At 44.2% G+C, this 13237-nt stretch overlaps 2 protein-coding genes across 6 annotated transcripts in view; both read left to right on the forward strand.

The window, feature by feature from the left end:
- Positions 1-13237, forward strand: part of Erich1 (glutamate-rich 1) — a gene marked incomplete at its 5' end in the record, with an annotated part of 52793804 nt that overhangs the window by 3811564 nt on the left and 48969003 nt on the right.
- The window catches only part of Palld (palladin, cytoskeletal associated protein), a 393100-nt gene that overhangs the window by 140442 nt on the left and 239421 nt on the right, over positions 1-13237 (forward strand). The window contains exon 1 of one of the 6 annotated variants that reach the window (NM_001433251.1): positions 1175-1468. The gene's annotated coding sequence lies outside the window, so the exon portion shown is untranslated. 6 annotated transcript variants of the gene reach the window in all.

Below are 13237 nucleotides of genomic sequence, written 5' to 3' on the forward strand. Positions count from 1 at the left end.
CCATTGAAAAGCAACCTCGACCTTATTAGCTTGACAATGATTCCCAAAGGAAAGGGAGATTTTAATAAGGAAGGGGGAAAATCCAATATTTCACGAGCCATCACTTCCTTAGGATAATAAATGTGGACTGGAGATGAACCATGGTCTTTCCACGTGTTTGCTTCCAAACACGTCTCTTTCCACCTCTGGTTGGACCTCTCAGGATGACTTTATTTTTGGAGCACGTGTCCTGATAAGTCTTCTAATTGACTTCAAGAATCTGTCATGCCTTTGACATTTTATGGACTCTACTTGGATTAATAGCTTTATTGGTCCCCCATGAGTTTCTTCTTCACATTTCTAAATCCAATCCTGGATGTCTGTGTCTCTGGGCAGGCTAATTCTGGAATGGGAAGATTCGAAACACTATGTGGTGAGGTCAGCTCCTCCAGTGTGTTAAGTCCAGTCTGCCAGATAGCTGGCAAGTAGGAGGGTTTCTTAAGTGGTTGGTGTGGGTTTTCCTATTGTGTCTCAGTCATTACCATCCTCGTAGTGACGGAGTCACCGTGGCATGATGCAGCAGGGAAGGACTGCAGAAGCCAGCCAGGCAACATGCACACTCCCAGTGATCGCAGCTTGGAGGCTGAGGGAAAGTCTTGATTAATGGCAGACTTGTTCAACATCAAAAAATAGAACAAAGACCAGATTTATTCTCGGCATTCCCTTTCCTAAGGGTTCCGCGTGTGACGTGGGGATTAATGTATAGACTTGCAAGAGAGATTTCATTTAGATGGAGAGACACACACGGGATCGTAGGTAGACACCCTCTATGGAGTGGATATAAAGGAGGTGAAGATAGGAGTCCATGTCACCTAGTTACCAAGGCCTCAGGTGTGCAGCGCGACCCTGTCTTTGTGAAATGAGTAGAGGTGTCTAGGACAGGCTTCCAGCTGAAGCTGACCTGGCAGGTTGCTTTGGAACTGGCTTGTGGCTGGGACTCCTTGTCACTTCAGTGGTGCATGATTGTGATTCGCCCACCCCGAGCCAAACAAAAGCCTTTGGATGTGTAAGCAGGGCAGGAGAGAGGGGCGTTATTTCTGGACATTAGCAACATTCCTGCCCAGGACACACCCTCGCCCTCTCCCCCTCCCCAGCAGTCCCAGATCCTTTTCTACCTCTCTCCCTCTCTCTCTTCCTCTCGCTCACTCGCGCACACCCGGCGCACACGCGCCCCTCTGCAGACGCTGTGCACTCGCGCGCGCGGCTGCAGTCCAGCTGCCTGGCTCGGGTGGCGGGACCGGGACCCACGTCCTCTGTGTCTCTACCGCAGTCTGCCTGGAGCCCAGCACCAGGCGACCCGGCTGCCTGCGCATTATCTCGCACCCGCGATCTCAAGCCCTCAAGTTGCGTTCGGACAACAGGCGGGATCCCAAAGAGCCCAGAAGAGCTTCTTCAGCGGGGTGTGCAGAGCGTGTTTGGTGTCCAGCTGGTAAGTGGCCGTGTTCTATGGATGCAGAGCCCGCGGTGCTGTGCACGGCCCTCCGGATTCCCCCAAACCCCTTAAGGGGTGCGAGCTGAGGGTCCTATTCCGCCAGACTTCGTTGTTCGGGCTGGGTGGGGGAGGGGAGAAGGGCGTGAGGTTACATCTCTGCCCTCTTTGTCCATCCCCATTTTTTAAAATGCTACTTTCTTCCTCTGCACACCCCTGGAGCACTCTGGGCTGGATTTTCGTCTAATTTATCATCCGCTCCATCCCTGGCTGAACTAGAAGGAAACTTTGACAACGCAAGACCCTTCTGACAGCCTGAGCTACTCAACGAGCTGAATGAGTTCTAGCTGGAAACACTTTATCTCAGGGAAAGTTTGAGGTTGCTTTTTTTCCCCCCTCTTGAAAAATCTGGGCGGTTTTTAAACACCCCTCACCCCCTCCCGCCCTGCTGTCCTTCAGTCTCCTGAAAGTTGTTTGTTTTCTTGGGTCTCACTCGATTGCAGTCCTTTGTCTAGCAAAATCTAAAGCTACTTTCTCTGCTCCCCTTTTCTCTTGGAAGCCCTTTGGACTCAATCCCTCTCTCATTAGTTAGCATGCAGTTGGCTGTGGTTCTAGGGAACAAGTGGCCGGCAGAATACAATGGGGAAGAATACATTCCTGATGACTCCTCTACCATGGAAAGACTGAGAACAGAAAAGCTGGCCTCCCCCCATTCCCATTACTCGTTATGTTTTACAAGGATTCGATTGGGGGGTGGGGGTGGGGGGGGGTTCTGGAAAAGATCGCTTCCAGAAGCAACAACCAGCATTTCTTTTAGGGAAATGCAGATTCCCTCAATCTACTCTCATCAAAAGCCCAGATACAGAGCCTGACACCTGACAAGCCAGATGGGGTTCTGAAGTCACCTTGGCCAGTGGCAGGCTATTGATGAAAGGCAAGAATGGAGTATGGTGCCAAAGGCCTGACAGAGGACCACCTGAGGAAGGGACTGTTCTCCAAAGATAGCTTCTTTCTTTCTTTTATCTTTTTTTCTTTTTAATATTCTGATGATTGACAGAATCATCGGGATACTGGAATGTAGCTTACCATCCTAGCAAGGCGCACCGAATTCCTAACCACAGGATGAAAACAGACTTACAGTAACCCTTCTTAACACTTCCAAACAGAGCTCAGAAAAAAAAAAAAACATGCTTATTTCTGTGGCTGATAAATCCATGGGAAATCTCTGCTGAACCCAGCAAATTAAATAAATAAATTTACAAAGTCCTAATTTATAACTACCCAAGTAATGGCTAACGGATTATTTTCACTAACCCGGAATCTTGCCTTTCTCCCTGCCATTGTTCTAGCGTTTACAGGAAGATATGACCAGCATGCATTTGGGCTGCTGCTCCCACCACCCCCAACCCCCGGCCGAAATGAGCAGTTATCCCTAGGGGACCTGATGAAAAGATTGTTGCCACACACACCACCAGAATGCAAAATAATATGTCTCAGAAAAGATTATAGCTAGTAGGCATACAGGTCTATAGTTACTGTACTTCTTTGTCTTGGTCCCTTAAGGAACAAGACCTACTTTGAACATTGCCATGTTTACATTTGCAGCTTGTTTGTTTGTTTCATGGTTTCTCTAGGTCCTCTGCCCCTTGCACTACAAATCTCCCCTGACTAGAGTAAGCAGTGATGATTCTATAGGGCTAAAATTAGAAAGTTCTTGGGCCATTTCGGCATATCCTTTTTGTCTCCTACAAGTTCTGCAGAGCCTCCTTTAAAACGCTCACTTTAGCAATTGCTGTAAAATGATAGCTAGGTACACTAGAATAGCACTTTTATTTGGAACATGTTTTCCCCTTAAGCCTTAATCATCCTTTGCCAATGTATGTTAAACTTTGCTTCCCAGAGGTGCCTACAGGCACAGTCATGCTTTTACCATCCCTTCAAAGACTGTGTTCTTAACTCTTTGAAGAGCTCCTTAAAATAAATAAACAAACAAATAAAAATAAACAAACAAAAGATCTAGTTGCACTTGCAAAACACAAGGCTGGCTCCTCTGATGTGACAGCAGATGGCAGTTGCAAGAGTTTTGTTTGTGCCTGGCACAGCTTAGCTAGGTGTCTCGTAAATTAATCATGAATTGAATAATTAATTTCTCACACCTTGGGCTGCTCTTCGCTCCTCGGTTATACATTTACTGCAAAGGTCTGGGTCCCTTAGATTCCTGCTAAGGGTTAGCGAGCATTTTTACATTTGGGTCCAGTCTACTTCTCACATGTTCTGTGAAACACCTGGACATAGACCTTCAGGCTCTCCTGGCTGTCCCATTTCCAGGGCAGCCTCAGTGGGTGACCTCCCCATTCGTTGGTCAGCTCTGAAGCTGGCGGGACTGATGGATACAATGAGTTTCTGTAAATGTAATTAAACCTGCCTCTGCCAGTCTGCCTGTGGTATTCTTGAATGTTTTCATAAGGAAAACTGTTCTTAGGCTCCATCTGCCCTCTGTGGTTTGTGTCATATTGCGTTCCTTTTCTGCAACCCTTGCAGTTCTCTCTCTCTCTCTCTCTCTCTCTCTCTCTCTCTCTCTCTCTCTCTCTCTCTCTGTGTGTGTGTGTGTGTGTGTGTGTGTGTGTGTGTGTGTGTGTGTGTGTGTGTGTGTTTCGGGAATGATTGAGCTATGATGTCATGTGCTACCTCAGTGTGGAACTTTCAAGTCTCTTGCTGGGGTCCTTGGGCCTGGGGGGGGGGGTTGGAAGCTCCCTCAGAGCGCACTTGGTAGCTATTCCCCGACTCCCCGTCTGCTCCAACACATTCCATTGCCTGGAGACCAAAGCCACCAAATGATTTGCGGTCAGAGTGATTTGAGGCTGGTTAGAGATGATTTAAAAGGAAGGTTATGGGCACATGAAGTGTAGGGTAAGAAAATATATTTTACTACTTTGGAGACCACATGGCTCCAACTTCAACTTCTCTTTAACATGGAAATTGTTGACTGAACTGGCTCACAGCAGCCCCTCCCCCACCCCTGATTTTTTTTTCTTTTTTTATGGCTTACGGCAAGAGGCAATACTCCCTATTTATTGTAAGCTTGACCTTCCCCATATTTCTGGAAACCGTAAAATCTTTTCATGCTCAAGAAAACATGGGAATATGGATCTAATGGCTGCACTCATTGGCTCATTGTTAAAGAAGAGGTCCCGCTCTTCCCAACAAATAGAAAAAGGATCTCCAATAGTAAGCCTGGAAGAAAATCAATTACACAAAAGGCAAAAGCCAGGTTGGACACAAGGTCACAGGATGTCTTTGTGTAGGTCCATGTTACTTGATAAGTGGAAGAAATGATTTGGCTCAACCTCCTGAAGATTCGGTATACCCTGTGATTAATAATGGAGCCAAGCGAAACGTATAATCTTTCCTAATTCACAAATAATGGTGAATGAGCTCAGAGACCAGTGACCTCTTCTCATTAGTGGTCTTTGGAAGCACATAACCCTTGGGCCCATGTTTCATTTGGGAGATCAATCTACCACCCCCTTCTAAGCAGATGACCATAGATTGTTACAGTCAACCAGCTATTACCACCCAACAAGTTCCCAAATCTCTGCCCAGCATGAACGTCTGTTATTACGTCATTCTGCGGCTTACATACATCCTATTTTAATCCAAAGTATGTGCTATAACCTGGCGGTCCACTAAAAGCTAATCAAAAGGCATCTCTCACCTTCTAGCTTGGTTGAAGAAGCCTTAGCTACATGGAAAGTTCACGTGTGAACACGGCTGCTGGCAGCCATCAGCTTGGCATCTGAGAGCCATCACTATAATGTAATACAAGGCTGCTTGAGATGTCTCTAACAAGTCATCAGAGACCCTGCTCTACAGTCCATCTAAGCCAATCTGGAGTCCCCCAATCTGGAGCCCATGTGCATCAAGAGAGTTTAACAGAAAGCATGTGAAGATCAGATTAACGTGGTGGCTAATGGGAAAATCTTTTAAAATTTATTTTTCTGTCATGTACATTGATGTTTTATCTCCATGTGTCGGGTCCCCTGGAATAGGAGTTACACACAGTTGTAAGCTGCTACATGGGTGCTGGGAATTGAACTTGGGTCCTCTTGAAGAGCAGCCAGTGCTCTTAAACACTGAGCCATCTCTTCACCACCATCACCCACCTCCCGCCCCCGGAAACTCTTAAAACCACAGAATTGGGAAGAAAAGAGTTGAGGAGACATACTGGATGATGAAAATCAAATGACACTGGAATTGAAGATTCTGGTTTTGTTTGCCACCAAGAAACCTTGGATGAATTACATTAAAAATTTTAACATACAGGGGTAGGCTTGAACTATGTTTTATCCTTTTCTTCTTAGATGTAATGTCCTTAGGTTGACACTAGACAGCCAACAGAGAAGGTGATGTTATCTCCATTGTATAACTGTGGAAACTGGGATTACAGAGGTTGGTTATTGAGGTTTTGAAGGTCACACAGCAAGTCAGTGTTGGTATTTGGTCTCAAACTCAGGCCTTTGTAAATGTCAAATCCCATAGTCTCTCCACTGTAGCAGGCAGCCCTTACAACTCTTAACCTCTCTAGACCTCACTTTCCTCATTTGCAAAAATGAGACATTTGGCTCAGAATACCAGTAGACCATTCCAAGTTAAAATTCTGTGTCTGATGAATCACTGGCTGGGAAGGACTTTAAGAAACCACTTAGTCATATTCCTCACTTCCAGCAGGATTCTGTCGACTATTTTAAAAGGAAAATAAAGCCCTTTCTCTTACAATCAAGTGCAGAAAGAAGCCTGGCCCGGGAGAGTGTCTGAACACAGAGTACAGTGAGGAATGAGAAGTGGTATGTCAGTGCTCAGTGGGAACTCTGGGCTCTCAGGGAACTCTAAACTCTCTGAAGTCTGGATCTTGCCTTAATAGAAGTGAACATTGGGGGCTGAAGGGTGTAACTCAGTTAGTATAAAAGTTAGGTGGTTCTTCTTCCCAGCCCCAGGCTCCCAGAAATAAAACTCAGAATTAAAATATATTTGTAAATATCGTGGCCATGTAACAAGGCTCTTCTCTCACTAGGTCATGATTTAAAATAACACATTTATTCTAATCTACATTCTGCCACATGGCTGGCTACCTGTGCTCACATGCCATGTGTCTGAGCTCTGTCACATCTTCCCGGGTGAATCTGCCGAACCTGGCACTATTCCAGAATCCTTTCTGCCTCCCAGATGGTCCACTTCCTGTTTTCTGCCTAAGCCTTAGGCCATCAGCTTTATTATTGACAGGTGCCACATCCATACAGACGTAAGATATTCTCTCTACAAGTTGGTAGAGTGCTTCTCTAACGTGCTCAGTGCCCTGGATACTATAGCTGGCACTGGCATGGTGTGTATACCTATAATCTTAGCACTTAGGAAGGAGAGGAAAAAAGAGAGAAGATTCAAGGGCATCCTTGACTATATAGAGAATTCAAGGCAAGTCTTGGTTATACAAGACCATATCTTTTTAAAATAAAAAATAATAATAACTAACACTATGTCAAGATCTAAAGCAAAAGAATCACTAACAAATCTTTCTGGGTAGGAAGGAATTGCAAGGCAGGAAGAGTTAGGAACCTTAGAATTATTAAAGTATCCTGGGGGATGTGATGACTGAAAAAGCAATAGGAACATTTCTGCTTAAAGAGACAGAGCCCCCTTTACCTGGTGGAAGGGGCAAGCAGTACACTATGCCCCCCTTGTTCGTGGTTGGTTTGTACTGATGGAGGTGGCACAGAAAGAATGAGAAGGACTTCACTTAATACACTGCCTCTGAGCACAGGAGCTGAGGACCTTAAAATGTCTTCCTGGTCTCCCAGCACTGTTCTCAGTAGCCAGGACCACCAGTTAGAGTCCACGCATCATGTTACAAAATGACCAGCAACCAGACTTAATCTTATCTTGCTCATCTATCTGAGCTATAACCTTCAAAGCATTGACCATTTGTCCATGTCTTTCCTGTTTCATTTCCAAGAAATTGATGTTATATGCAGGACATTGACTTTGGGGACCGATGTAACTATTACATCTCTCTGACTTTCTTTAGGTAAGCATTACGTATGCTAAGCCTCAACTGTTCACCTGTGAAATGGACTAACTTTGCCTACATTAATGTTTGATAATCCTTAGAAATTAGCTCTAGAATAATGGTCAATGGACTACATAAAAACTAGTTTGCATCATTAGGAACAGTCCAGGTTCAAACCCTTTCTTTTAAGCTATAAAATCACTGATAAGCTCTTCCTGTTTTGTCTCAATTCCGTTCCCCACCCAAGACTCATTTTCTTCATGCTTACTCTAGGCCAAGCACATGAGTTGTTTTAATCTTCAAAAAAAAGAAAAAGAAAAGAAAAGAAAAAGAAAGAAACGTTATGCAGCAGATACCCCATTTTAGTATCGTGAGACTGTACTAGTGAAGATTGCCAACTTTCGTAAGATCATCAGGCCAATAGAAGAGGCAAAATGGAAAACAACTGTCTAGCTTCAAAGCTCTGTGCTTTCAGACTTTTAGGACTATTAAGTATAATACCTTTCCCTACATGAACAGTACCCCTGACACTCTTGGTTACTGATGACTGTCCCTGGAGTGATCTCATCTATTTTGAGTCTGGACTATATCCTAGGGGCTGCTTAGTCCTTTACCTAAGATCTGCTTTAGTTAACATCTGCTCAGTTCTTTTTTTTTTTAAATTAACTTATTTTATTTATGTACAATTACACTGTAGCTGTTTTCAGACACACCAGAAGAGGGCATCGGATCCCATTACAGATGGTTGTGAGCCACCATGTGGTTGCTGGGAATTGAACTCAGGACCTCTGGAAGAGCCGTCAGTGCTCCTAACCGCTGAGCCACCTCTCCAGCCCATCTGCTCAGTTCTTTAACTAAGGCTTTGTCTCAGTCAGTCTTAGTCTGGTTAGGTTGCATAACAAAATGTCCCAAGCTGGATGGCAACAGAAATGTATCATTCACAGCTGAGGATGGGAATGCCATGACAGAGATTCAGGAAGACCTGATGTTGAGTGAGAACCTGTTCTCCTGCTCATAAGTTGGTGTATCTCCTTATATTCATGCAAAGAGGAAGGCCTTCTTTCATTAGGGAGCGAATCTGAAAGGCTCCTTCTTCCTAGTAATCATCTTGGAGGTAAGACTTTCAACACATGAGTTCTGCATCCACACCTACATTCACACCAAACAATCAGTGTATCCTGGAACACCTCCACAGTCTATCTTCTCCCTGCCCTCATTGCTAAGTGGCTTCCTGGTATCCCTCAGGCTCCATTTCTGCTTCCCATATCCCATCTCTGCAATAGTCTGCATTCTCTCTTTCACCCTTCTCTCAAGGACAGATACTTCTCCCTTAGACCTTGTAGCTCTCTCCAGTTTGGCCTTCTCATGACATCAGCCCCACAAACAGGTGACATATCATGGCACATAAGAATAAATGCCCTAATCTCCCAGCACATTTCTTATTTGCAGTGGCCAGAGCACTTTAGCATGTTAACCTACAACTACTGTGCTGTTCTCCCATATCACAGATTATGAATCTACATAATCATGAAAGACCATTTGGTTGATTATATTTATTTCACACATGAGAGAACAAAAAAGCTGATTCCCTAGCCCTAAACTACAACTCTGCCCCACCTATGGGGCAGCTTCCAAATTCACCTACTACTGCTTTTCTTGATCTTTATATTCTAGTTTGATGTTGATCCTATTAGAGTTTGCATCTAGAATGTCCATTACAGATTGAATTTTGAGGGCTTGGGACCCAGCATGTGGTACTATTTTGAAGACTCTAAGAACCTGTAAGATGTGAAGCCTACCTAGCAGAACTAGGTTCCTAGAAGTGTTCTTTTGAAGGCTTTACCTACTCCTGGTCACAGCCCCACACCCTTTACTTCCTGGTCCACCATCTTACGAGCAGCCAACTATGTTCCTATTGACATATAAGGAGTTAAGCTGTTCTGCTCCACCCTCCCCACTGTGATGAACTGAAACTATAGATTAAAAGAAACCTTTCCTCTTATTAGTTGTTTTTATCCAGTATTTTGCTTGCAACCATGCAAAAATAATGAATGCGCTCTCTCTCTCTCTCTCTCTCTCTCTCTCTCTCTCTCTCTCTCTCTCTCTCTCTCTCTCTCTCTCCCCACATGAGAAAATTCAGAGGACAATTTTTATAAGAAAGACTTTGCTTTGCCTCACGTTTGCCCTTCTGCTGGACTTACGCATCTTTTTTCCTCAAGAACATCTGGCGATTGTCAGCTTTAGCTCTTAGAGTGGAAGAGGCGAGGCCCCACAGCTTTCCTCTCTTTAGATTAAATAGCCCCAGCTCCTTTCGCTCTCCCAGAGTGGTTCTTCTCCAAGGATGTTCGTCATCTTTATTTCTATCTGTTGAACTAAGTCCAAGGACTCTATGCTTCTCAGACTGTGAAGTCCAGCACTGGACAAAGAAGGCCGTAAAGGTTTGCTAAAGTGAAAAGGGCCTCACGGTTCCTTCACACTGTGCTTCAGTCAGTGTAGCCAACACTCACAGCCATATTTGAAGTGCTGGCTGGCCCTCGCGGGCTCGTTTTCAGCTTATTATCCTCACTTGGAGAGATGTTGCCTATGTATTTGTGATAATGATCGTTTCCTCCAAGATCATCCAGGACTTTTCCTACTGAGCTGTTTTTTCCTTTGTCTCTCGCTCTTCTCCAATTCAACTCATTGGGGACTCTAATCACAGTTCTTTTATTTCTTAATTCTTAACACCAGCTACTGTCCCACACTGTATATCCATTTACCCTCAGTGAAAGGAGACCCCAAAGACTTCCAGCCCCTCATAATTCTTCTCCCTAATGGATCCAGAACTTGAAAAGCAAGCTGGTCCATCTCCCACCACTTGGTACGCCAGTTAACTATCAAATGAGGTTGGAAATTCTGAATGGAATAATAGACCACCAGAAAGCTAAGTAGGAAATTCATAGTTAGAGGCTGTAACAGAGTTTAAAATCATGAACTGTCTGTCTTGGGTCTGTCTTGGCAGTTTACAAGACTTCACTTTGTCCCGCAAAGACATGATCATTACAAACATTTGGATCTTATAAATGGTATTTACCCTCATGATCTTCAACGATTCTTACTGAGAAATTCACTGACCCTGGGTTTGAGGTGAAGAATTCAAGGCTCAATGAAATAAAACGATTCACAAGACTACACAGGGACAATACTCAAGGGTGCTGTCACAGTGCTTCACAGTGTACTACATGACAGTTGTTTAAAGTCTTAGAACTTTAAGAAACAAACAATCTCCCCCTCCCAAATCCTAGATTCTAGGACCACGGCTTCAGAACACTGATTTACTGAGTAAAATTTTGAAATATACGATTTATTTTATTCTATTTTTACTTTTGCAAAAGTAGTGAATAAAGGTTCATTAACCAGCATTTGGAAAGGTGTCTTTTCTCTCTTCATTTGCGCCCAGGTTGGCATCAAGGTTTCTATGTAGTAAAGAGTGACCTCCACCTGCCTCCATTCCAGAGTAATAGGTACGTTATAGGAATGTACTACCATGATGGGATTATGTAGTATTGGGGACCAAACCCAATGTTTCATACATTCTAGGCAAGCACTGTTCCAAGTAAGCTTATTTAGCCTGGAGCAGTATCTCAGCCTGGATTGACATTTTATCAAGCTACGTAGAAGGTCTAGAAGAAGAGCCAATAGACATACTTGAGAACCCCCTTTCCAGACCAGACCCATTAAATACAACAGATTTGATTTTGTATATGACAATCAGGCAGAAAAAAGTCCCATAGTCCAGACAGTTTGGATGGCTTCCCCAGCTCCCCTGGATCCACAGGGGTGGCTCTCAGAGACAGTCACCTCTCCTCTTCTGAGTCAAGTATGCCTTTTGGCCCCTTTTGATTGGTCTTTTCCTACTTGCGTGTGTGGTAGTGTGTGGTGCATGCATTCATGTATGCATGTTTTCAGGCACAGGTGTACTAAGAGAGAGAGAGAGATTGTGTGTTTGCGTGTGTGTGTGTGTGTGTGTGTGTGTGTGTGTGTGTGTGTAGAAACTACAGGTGTGCATTAGAATCATTTTCAATGTTCTTCTACCTTATTCCTTGAGTTAGTTTCCCTCAGTCAAACCTGAAGCTCACCGATATGCTAGTCTTGCTAGCCAGCTTGCTTTAGGTATCCCATCTCTACCTTCTCATCTTGAAATTCCAAGTGGTCAGCATTTATGTAGATTCTGGAGATCTGGACCTGGTCACCAGGCTTGCTTGGCAAGTGTTTAAAGTACTTGGCAGCCCTAGCCCTTGAGTTTTACCAACATGTTTGACATCTCTCTTTTTCAGTTTTCTGCCTCAGCTTCCCATTTTGGTTGTAGATAAATGACTCCTGATTCTGTCCTTTTCTCCAGCTCCAGATCAGGAAACATTTTCAACAATGCCTTAGAGAAGACCTGATCCTGAAAGCTGAGGCAATCTGATGGCTTTCAGAAATCTTGCATGGGTGCCCCTTTAATTGTACACATGCTGTCTCCTACTCAAGCTTCCATTGCTGTGATTAAATGCTGTCCTAGTAGGGTTAATATTGCTGGGAAGAACTCAGGATTGCTATTGCCATAAGGAAACACCATGGCCATAGCAAGTTACAGAGGAAAGGGTTTATTTTCCTCACACTTCCACAACACTATTCATCACCAAAGGAAGCTGACTGCAGGAACTAATGCAGAGGCTATGGAGGGATGCTGCTTACTGGCTTGCTCCTCACTGCTTGCTCAGCCTGCTTTCTTATTAGAACTCAGGACTGCCAGTCCAGGGATGGTCTCTAAATGGGCTGGGCCCTCCTCTGTCAATCACTAATTAAGAAGATGTCCTACAGGCTTTCACACAGCCCAATCATATGGAGGCATTTTCTCAATTGAGGCTCCTTACTCTCAGATGAGTCTAGCCTGTATCACCTCGACATAAAACTAGCCAGCACACCAACCTTAGCATCACTTACAAAGTGTGCAGAAGAAAACTTGATAACCAATTCCCTCAAAGGTGAAGTCTTACCCCTTAGCTAAGATGAAAACCCATTGTTCTTTACAATCCAGATGTTTTCATAAACTAAAAGAAGGTTGGGGTACCAGACACTTTGCTGACTCCTTTCGATGACTGTGCCTTGTCATCTCCTTACTGGTACAGTACATATTTAAGGTGGTTTTCTGTGATGCTCTTAAGGCACCTAGAAAAGAGTGCTCCATGAATTATAAATACTGACAGAAACCCACTATCTACTACAGAAAGTTGTGTCTTCCAGGTACAATGAGCAAGATGTGGTAGGCCAGATTCATTTTGGAGGATAAGTCTGGAAGAAAAGAAATTATCTGAGCTCAAAGCAGGCTAACCGTGTGGTTGAAAATTTATGTGGAAGCACATTTGAACTCGCAGTTTGTGTTGACAGGCTCCATGACTGCTCCTTTTTGCATTCCTTTTCCAAGTGTGGGGCGTCTTTTTACAGCATACTTGACGCTTCCTGTTCTTCATCAGAAACATCCAGATTGTGGTAATTGGACAGGAAACAAAAATAAACTTAGACGGCAAATAGCACTGTCAAGTGTTACCCTCTCACCTTGGTCTCTGCTATCTCGTGATACCCGGAAAAGACATTTCCAAGTGTAAGTGTCCTGAGAGGCTGTCAGATGTGTGGCTCCTTGTCCCTTTAGCAGATGTGAGAGCTTTGGGAGAATAAAACAAAGT

Source organism: Rattus norvegicus, chromosome 16 (genome assembly GCF_021556685.1).
Source record: "Rattus norvegicus strain SHRSP/BbbUtx chromosome 16, alternate assembly SHRSP_T2T, whole genome shotgun sequence".
NCBI lineage: Eukaryota > Metazoa > Chordata > Mammalia > Rodentia > Muridae > Rattus > Rattus norvegicus.